This window comes from Rhineura floridana, chromosome 15 (genome assembly GCF_030035675.1).
Source record: "Rhineura floridana isolate rRhiFlo1 chromosome 15, rRhiFlo1.hap2, whole genome shotgun sequence".
NCBI classification, from domain to species: domain Eukaryota; kingdom Metazoa; phylum Chordata; class Lepidosauria; order Squamata; family Rhineuridae; genus Rhineura; species Rhineura floridana.
The window spans coordinates 27,492,546-27,502,365 of NC_084494.1; the positions used below are offsets into that span (position 1 = coordinate 27,492,546).

Below are 9,820 nucleotides of genomic sequence, written 5' to 3' on the forward strand. Positions count from 1 at the left end.
TGGCCCCACCTACTGTGGGGCTCCCTGCCTCCTGCCCTACCTGTCCCAGTGGGCCCCAGCCACCACTGACCAAGTCTAACATCTCCCTCTTGGGCATGGATGGGGCTGTTTTGGCAGCATAAGGTCCATCACTCGGCGAACTGCGATTGCTGTTAGGATATCGACAAGGGTGACCTTTCCTTTCCCTTGCCAAAACAACCATCTTTCCTTAGCAAGAAATCCTTAAGGCACTCTCCCCTCCTGCAGGAGGGGTACCCCAAACTCCCAGGAGGGATACGCTTGGGGTGAAGTGAGGCTGAGTGGGAGGAGGCGCTGCCAGCTCCCTTTTCATAAACGTCACAAGCAAGGTGATCCCAATGGTTGCACTTTGTGTGCCGCCTAGGCACCTACCTCGACTGCTTGTGATCCTTATGAAAGGCAAACTGGTAGCTCCTCCTCTTGCTCAGACGTCCTTCAGCCTAAGCCCATCCCACCTAGGACTTGAGGATATTGCCCCTGCAGCAGAGGAGGAAAAAACGTTTAAAGCAGACAGACAGATCTGAAGCACTTGCTCCTCACACTGTCCGGGTTGTGTCCGTCTCCTTCTCCCGCCCCCAATTGCATGTTTAATTTAAAACCCTAATTAAACATTTGAAGGGAGGCAGGAGAAAGACACGCGGCCTCTCCTCCCTCAAAGAGGAGGACGGTTGAATCCTGCAGGAAGCTACTTCCCTGCAAGTTTGAATCTTTGGCTCACCAGCTGGTATGTAGATGTTTCAGTCCTGTGGGGTAGGCAATTGTGAAGGAGCATCCCACTGGGGTCTGACTGACCCTCCAGCCTTCCTGCTCAACGTCCTACCCACTGACAGCCACAGATCACTCTAGGGGCCCTGACCCTACCCAGGATTATCCAGGGCCGTCTCATCCCCACGCATTGCCTACCCCTATGCAAGTCTATGGAGAGATCTCCATTGTATCCCCCAAATCTCTGTGTATGGGGGGAGGGGGAAGAAGCCCACCCCACACCAGTGACCATTTGAATTACAAGGTATTTGCTGGGTGTGTGTGACATTTTGCTCACCTGTATTTTGTGTAATATATGCTATTTTTCTACCACTCCCTTTTCTTATGCAAGTCAGTGGGGAGAGATCTCTCTTCTAGAGAAAAGACCTAAAATATACCTAAAACTCCATGGGGACAGAAACAGACCTAAAACTCCATGAGGGCAGAAACTCCCAACAATCCTTGGAGTATTGGGGTCCTTTCTGGGGAGTGACATTATCCCACCCCAGTATTTCCTGGGGATCCATGCTCTTTTTTCCATCAGCACCCCTTCTTCTATGGTTCCTGTTATGCCCATCCCAAAATGGTAAATCCTGTCCTTGTGGGAGAGCAACTACAGTTGTCATTCTGGAATTTTGCAGGCTTCAAACCCCAGAAGATGGGGACCATGCCTGCAAATTGCATCCAATCTGGGCAGAAAATAATTTTTAAAAAGTTGAATGTTGTGGCTGGCACACACCTCTGTTTATATCCCACCTTTCCGTCGAGGAGTTCAAACTGGAATAGACCAGGAAGACTAAAGTCAGCACCCCCGAATGAGCTGCCCTCTAGAGGCACCCAGAATTTGCTGTCCGAGTCAAACACCTCATTCTGCCTGGTGGCGTGGTCAGCTCTGGTCCTTTGTTGTTACTTCATGTGTTACGTTGCATTCCTAGCCCTAATCTACCCTGACTCTCCATTCCAGTTCTGAGGCCGGCCCTTCCATTACTAGCCCTTCAATTACTGTGGACCATCTGCAGAAGAAGAGGGACCTGGCTGCAAAGGGCCACATCTTATATTCCATTTATGTCCCACCTGCCTCTGTTCTATTAACTTGACCTCCAGTAGAAGAATGACTAATGTGTTTCCCCCCCTTCTTTTCTTCATAGGGTGGAAAAAGGAAGGGAAAGGTAAGGCACTTCCAATAATCCTCTCCTTTACTTTCAAACCATCGCCACAGATTTGGGATGTCACAATCACTTAAAGAGAGTTCTTTCCATGGGCAAACACCCCTCCTCAAATACTTGCAAGCAGTCCAAGGGTAGGGATGTTAGGAGGCAGTGATTTCCACCCAGTGTTTGTGGCAATCAGCATTGTTTCCGTGTTAATTAGGTAATTAACATCAGTGCATTTCAATAGAAGGGAAATGTCAGAAACAATGCAGAAAATAATGTAATTACGTAATCTTCATGAATGAAAAAAACAACAGTAGGGACTACTGATCATATTTGCTTGTGAGATTTCCATTCCTGACCTTGGGTGAACATTCACAATGTGGCCATTTCTGCTCCTATTTCCATTTCTGACAGAATTCTTCACCATCCCTAGCCAAGAATGATCACAGCCCAAACCTGAAAACTGCTACCACCTCCCCCTTCTCCATCCTAAGGTGAAGAAATTTACCTTGGGTCATCTAGAAGGTAAAGCTATCCCAACCCTCAAGCAGACTATCTTTCCCTGCTGGGGGCTGAGAGATCCAGTCCCAGAATCCGAGGCTGGAGAATGATCCTGGGTGAGCCCAGAGGAGGAAGCCTCTGGGATTATTCTTCTTGATGGGAATGGATGAGCAACCTCATTTTTCCTCTGAGGATTCTGGGACTGGTAGTCCAATTCGCTGGCAGGAAAAGATGCTTGGGGCAAGATATACTTTTCAGCCTTGGGACAGAGGGCGTGAGGGAGATGGCAGTTGCAGCAGATCAAGTGTTTCCCAAGCATCCAAGAGGGCTTGGTGCATAGTGACTTGAAAAATGCACAGTGCCTCAACCCCTTTTGGGGTGACCCCCATGGATATTGGTGCATGTTGATCACCCTTCTCCACTGAATTTCAGGTGTGATCTCTGATCTAGTTTTCAGGAGTGAGGAGGTGAAGCCAGACTTCTCAGGATTAGAGTTAGGGTAGACATGCACGTACTGGTGTGCTGGTTCCAGTGCATCTCCACTTCTTTCCTCAAAACAGAGGCACACGACACAATAAATGATTGCAGTGCAGGAAGGGGGAGACTGTATTCCACCGCCATACAGGAACAACATTCAAACATGCAATTGTCCACTTACAGTCTGAAGTGTGACAGTCCCAGGAAGCTGTGCCATGTTGTCATGCATCTGAATGTGTTGCTCAGCTCATATCTAGCTTCCGTTATGCTAGCATGTTCCTTGCAGGAGTGCTCTATCACTGCCATACAATCTTATTAGTTGTCCCTCATGTTACAGAAGCCCAACTGGCTTCAGCTAGAAGTTGGCCATTTAGTGTCACTGGTCCCATGCTGTGGAACACTCTTCCAGGACAAATTTAGCAGGCACCTTTGCTAGTGACTTGCCGTTGAAGATATCTTCATGCCAAACAGCCTATGCAGTGTTTAAAACTTTATTGGGCTGTGTACACTCCATACATTTAAAGCACATGATTCCCTTGCACTCAGGTCTTGCTTGCGGGCTTCCCATTGGGGCATCTGGTTTGCCACTGTGGGAATTGGATGCTGGACTAGATGAGCCTTTGGTCTGATCCAGTAGGCTCTTCTTATGTTCCTCCAAAGAATTCCTGGGAACTGTAGTTTACCCCTTAATGGAGCTACCATTCCCAACACTCTTAGCAAACCTCCCTTTCCAGGATTCTATGTGTTTTAACTGTGTGGTGTGTGCACAGCTTTGATATTAATCAGTCATTTTAACAAATATGTTGCACCGTTTCTAATGGCCAATGTTTTCTTGTATATATATTGTGGTACATCACCTCGACATTTTATGCATTGGCAGGGTATAAATACTTTTAATAGCTAAACCTGGAAATGAAAATAGTGGTAGCAGCATGCATGGTAGGGCACAGCTGCCCTCCAAATGCCACTGGGGTTCTACTGCTTACCTGTGTGATGGAAAGGCCAGGAGGCGCAGTGGCACTGGTGGAAGCCCCAGACAGGTGGCAGCGGTCCCACCCAGTGCACCTGCATGGTTCTGACCCTACCCCTGCTCCATTCCAGTCCTGTCCAGGTAATTTGCAGTGATGCTGGTGCCAGGAAGAGTGGCTCTACATCTCCACCCCACCGCATGTGCTGCAGCTCTCGCAGTGTATGGTTTCAGCCTGGGTCACCTCAGCAACACAGCTGGCATTGGAGAAGGAGAAACACTGTCCCACTGGCACAGCAGTGGGAACATGATCCCTACTGTCTCAAGACCTAAACGTCCCATAAGGTTGGAGGGACTGTAGAGAGCCTGCTGGGAAAGCTAGGGCCGAAAAAGACTTCTCTGCTGCTCTGTGGGAGCCCGGTCCTCTTCTCTCCTAGAGACAGACAGATTTCCCTTACTTCCTTATTTTCTTTTGTTTTCTCTTGCTTTCTCATTTCCCCCCAGTTTTCAGTGCAGCTGGATCAATTTCTGCATCACTTTGTCATTTTTTTTTAAAAAAAGTCTGCACAAAAATTCATATGCCCTTTCATGTGCATTTCTTCAAATGTGCACATTTTTGTCTGCAGTGTACACATTTTTTTTGGCAAGCAGCTTCCCTTAATAGGATGCATTTTTCTTCATTACTTTCATGAATATTCACATTTTTGTGTGCACCTTCACATAATAGACCCTTTTTTAAAAAAATAGCCATTTCTTGGTTGAAGAACTGCAATGCAAAATTGGAAGAGGTGTAAATTTTGAAGGCTAGTTACATTTCAGTGTGTGAAAGATAAATGAATTAGAATGCATTTCTCCCCTTCCCCTCTCCCCTTCACATCCAAGGCCGTTGAGGGATGTATCCAGGTCATTGCAGATCATGTAGGCATCCAGAAGAGAGCACAAAAGTATAGAACAGGCCTGGGCAACTTTGCTTTTCCTAGTTCAGGGACAGGGAAATGTTTTCAGTCCAAGGGCCACACACCCTTCAGGGTAATGTTCTGAGAGCCTTTGTATAGGAGGCTAGTTTCTGTACAAACCCTTCTCTATTTTCCATCAACGCAAGCCAAAGGCATTATCAGAGTTCAAGGATACAGTCCAACCAGGCAAAAATAATTGGGGCACAAAGCATGGTCAGTGAGGGGTGTTGCCTAGGGAGAGGGGGAATATCATGAGCAGCGCCAGATAGTAGGAATAGGCAAGAATTTTGATTCAGTTCACATTTCAAGTTGAATCTATCAAATTCACAATTTCTGAATCAACATGAGAACTGAAACACAGCCATCCTTTGAAATTTGCACTTATTTGAATTTTGTGATGCAGTTCGGCAACCAAACAATACCTACAAAAATGCACATATAACGGGACAGTGTGTATAAAAATGAATATATGAGTGAAAACAACGTATTATATGACAAGCGATGGCTTGCAAAAATGTGTAGTCAAAACTGCCTACAAAAAGTGCTTATTAGGAGAAATTTGCACTTAAATGCTGGAGAATTTTCGTGAGGATTTTTTTTTTTTAAAAAGTCACAAATTGCTGCAAAAATGTGGAGAACTGAATTTAAGATTGGAAATATTAGAAACTAAGAGAACCGAAATTGACAGATCATTCCATCCCTGTCAGATAGAGAGGCTACTGGGAGGAAGGGCGGGATATAAATCAAATGAATAAATAAATAAAATAATAATCTGGACCCCAGGAATGAGGTAAGCCACCTTTGTCCTAGTTGATGAGACCAAGGCCAATGTTTCCATTCTTTTCACAAGCCAATAAATAATTTTTGCTTGTCTTCTTTTGTAGGCTGGGAAAAGACCAGCTAAAAAGAGAAAGGTGAGAAGTCACGGGGAACAGCACTGGTTCTTCCAGAACTGCTGCAGAAAGCATGCTTAGACCTTTTCACATGTATATGCATGCAGGGCTATCATGTACAATAAAGGGAAGCAAAAGTGGCCCCTCCCTCAATGTCATGCTTCTCCACTGGTCCCATCCCTTTGATGTCTACAGCACGCCTGATCCATGCAATTGGGACCCTTGTGGAATGGGCTGGGCATTGTGCTTTGCATCTATATGTGAGTGATTGCTCACATCTAGCCACCATGCTCACCATGGATCATGGTGCATTGGTGTCTTTTTTAATTTCTGGCATTTCATTGCAGGGAGGCAAGAAAAAGAACCCAGAGCCGGCACCTGAAGTGAGTATCAAATGTCCCTATAATGGCATTGCCTCTTCTCTTCTCCCTGTAATGAGAACTGAGCAACTAGTTGTCTTATTAGGTGTATTTTTTTGAAACCGCTGATTTTATCTATATTTTGATAAATTATATGGTTACTTGTTTTTAAATGTTGATTTCATTGGTGTTTTCTCATGAACATTTTATAGTGTTTCATGTAAGTTGCTCAGAGACTCTTTCTTGATTAAGGGGTATATATGTCTTGTTAATTAAATAGTTATCAGATAGTTGTCACAAGCCGCTTCAATGACACTGTTAGAAAGCCAAGTGGAAAATAGCAAGTTCATCATCATCATCACCACCACCACCACAAAGATCCTTGGGCTACATTTGCTTAAACTGCTTTGTACATACTTTGTATGGACCACCATCAAATCACAAGGAAACATGTGAGCCCAGGACAGCAAACATATCAGTGATAGAGGATGGTGTTCAGAAGGTGCCAAAAAGACAACAGAGGTGGCACATTTATTATGTTAACAGTTGTTGTTATATGCCTTCAAGTCGATTTCAACTTATGGCAACCCTATGAATCAGTGACCTCCAAGAGCCTCTGTTATAAACCACTATGTTCAGATCTTGTAAGTTTAGGTCTGCAACTTCCTTTATGGAATCAATCCAACTCTTGCTTGGCTTTCCTCTTTTTCTACTCCCTTCTGTTTTTCCCAGCATTATTGTCTTTTCTAGTGAATCATGTCTTCTTATGTGCCCAAAGCATGATAACCTCAGTTTCATAATTTTAACTTCTAGTGACAGTTCTGGTTTAATTTATTCTAGTACCCAATTATTTGTCTTTTTCGCGGTCCATGGTACCCAATTATTTGTCTTTTTCGTGGTCCATGGTATCAGCAAAGCTCTCCTACAACACCATATTTCAAATGTTGCTTTTTCTCTTATCCACTTTTTTCACTGTCCAACTTTCACATCTGCATTAACAGTAAGGAATTCCAAAGAGTAGGTGCCACCACCAGCCTTACACGGCGTGGGACCGCAGTATCTTGTGGAACACCTCTCCCGCTATGAACCGACCCGGTCACTTCGCTCAGCGTCTAAGGCCCTCCTCCGGGTACCAACCCATCGGGAAGCCCGGAGGACAGTTACTCGATCTAGGGCCTTTTCTGTAGTGGCCCCCGAATTGTGGAATAGCCTCCCCGAAGAAATACGCCTGGCGCTGATGCTTCTATCTTTTCGGCGCCAGGTTAAGACCTGGCTATGCTCCCAGGCATTTTAAAGCGTTTAATGTTACAATTTTAAATCTCTTTGTTTCAGTTTATTTATTGTGATATTTTGTATTTCTGTACTTTTAATCTTTTGTACACCGCCCAGAGAGCTATTTGCTATGGGCGGTTTAAAAATGAAATAAAATAAATAAATAAATAAATTAAAGGCCTGATTCCTGTGACATACAGAATGCACCTCCTGACAAGCTGGTATCTGCAGAAGACTCTCTCCTGCTAAGTGCAGTTGTAGATTGGGTACGTAGGGGATAAGATGATTGTTTAGTTATCCTGGTCCCACATTTTATAAAGCTTTGTACACCAGAACCACCACCTGAACTTTGCCCGGAAGCTAATTCGTTTTATAAGAATCAGAAACAGCTAATTTTTGTGTTGTTTCTCACAGGATGAAGCATAAGGAGCATACAAATGATTAGTCCTTGGTAAGCATATCTACACTATAAATGTAAAACAATTTCTAAACAGCTTAACCATAATTACCTCTGGGTACTGTATAATCCTGGGCATGGGGACACTGAGATTTCTTTCTGGGAGAGCCCTAGCCCAGGGATGATCTCTACACATAGTTGGACTACACCAGATATTGTTGGACTACAGCTTCCATCTTCCCTGACCACTGACCATGCTGGCTGGGGCTGATGGGAGTTACAGTCCAAAAGCACTTGGAGAGCCACAGATCTTCTACCCATGATGTAAAGAATGGGACCCTGCTATATCACTGTGAAGGTGCCACATCTAAAGCCTACACCACCCTAAACATGCACACGGCTATCAAAAAGAGTGAAGCTAACAGTCAAGGTTTTAATTGACTAACACTGCACTCATGTGCATGCTCCCTCAGAAGTCAGCCTCGCTGACTTCAGGCAAGTGTGCCTAGATTTCAGCTTTAGTTTATACATCCCTAGTCAGTAACTAGTTGTCATGGAGTTAAGATGGATGGGAGATGTGGTATGGCAGTCTTTTGTTCCACAGCCTTCTAAACCTTCTGTCAGCAAGATCTGTGACAGCAGTGGAGCATAGGCCAGCGGTCGGACTCAGCAGAAGATAGCTTCCAGTCTAGCTCAACACTGTGCACACTTACTGGCAAGGTTTCAGGCAGGCCGCTCTGCCTGGAAATGCCAGGGATTGAAACTGGGACCTTCTACATGCAAAGTAGTTGCTCTACCACTAAGCTATGGTCCTGAAGAGACTGGAGTGGAGATGCCAGTACCACTTCTCCATACTCATTTACCCATGAGATGGCAACTGAAGGGCCCAGGATACTCCTCTTGGAGGATGAGATTTTACACCATGGTCTCTAGTTGCTCACCCGAAGCATACATCTTTTTGCAGTTATTTTCTTACCATTTTTTCCTTTTTTCCAGAATGTGTGAAACAGCCTGAAGCAAGATCTAAGAGACCTAGAAGCTGAAGCAGCTGATCAGGCCACCAACCACTACACCTTTCATCCAGAAAGGCCCTAGACCCATCTACATGTCTGCAAAATTAACAGAGTCTGTTCTAATTGAGGAGAACAGATCATGCAATCTAAACAAAGCGTGGTGGTGGTGGTGGGTGGATGGCTTGGTTTTGCTTTGGTTTCTTTAATAAGCTGTTATGTTGCCTTTTGGCCTTGGAAAAAGCTTCATGAGAATAAAATGAAATCCTAAATGCATAAACATACTGGCTGATTTGTATTTATGAGGAATAGATAATGTTGATAGGATTGCCCCCATAAATGTAAATGCTACTGCCACAGGATGTTGGAAAGTGGCATGGGTCTTGAACCGATGACTCTGGTTGCATTATTCTTGCATTTGCCAATCTGGTGCCTTCTAGATGTTTGACACTATGACTCCCATCAGCCCCAGCCAGCAAGGGCTGAGCATGATGGGAGTTGTAGTCCAAAACATATGGAGGATACCAGGTTGGTGAAGGCCACCTTAATTCTCTGCCACTGAGGAATCCTGCTTGAGAAGAGAGCTGCTCACTTCATTTCCGCTGAGCTCTAGCACCACCACCACAGACAGGCAAAGGGCAGTATTGCAGCTATCAGCACAGACAATGTCAGGTGACACGAGGGACCAACAGTGTTCTCTTGGTAGGCCTGCTCAATGCAAGCAACATCTTGGGAGAATCTGTCCATTTTGGTTCCTCTGTTTCTCATTTTTCCACCTATGCATTTAGTTCCCCACATTTCCACATCCGTTTTCTTTCTTTTTATATACCCTCGTGGAAATTCATCAACATTTTAGTGAGAACTTCTCCTAATATGCACATTTTGTAAGCAATTTTGCCTTATACCCATTTTTTGCAAAGCAATTCCCCATAACTGAATGCATGTTTGTATGTTGTCTTCACTAATATATGCAACTTATTGCACACTTTGTCCTACTATATGCATACTATACTATATAGTATATATACTGTATGCTATATGTCCTACTATATACACATTACTTTCCTGGAGC

At 44.6% G+C, this 9,820-nt stretch overlaps 1 long non-coding RNA gene across 1 annotated transcript; it reads left to right on the top strand.

The window, feature by feature from the left end:
- Positions 1 to 5,699: 5,699 nt before the first annotated feature.
- Positions 5,700 to 7,783, top strand: LOC133370423 (uncharacterized). Its single transcript, XR_009759127.1, has 3 exons — positions 5,700 to 5,731; positions 6,058 to 6,093; positions 7,756 to 7,783. It is a non-coding gene; the product is annotated as an uncharacterized LOC133370423 (long non-coding RNA).
- The last annotated feature ends 2,037 nt before the right edge of the window (positions 7,784 to 9,820 follow it).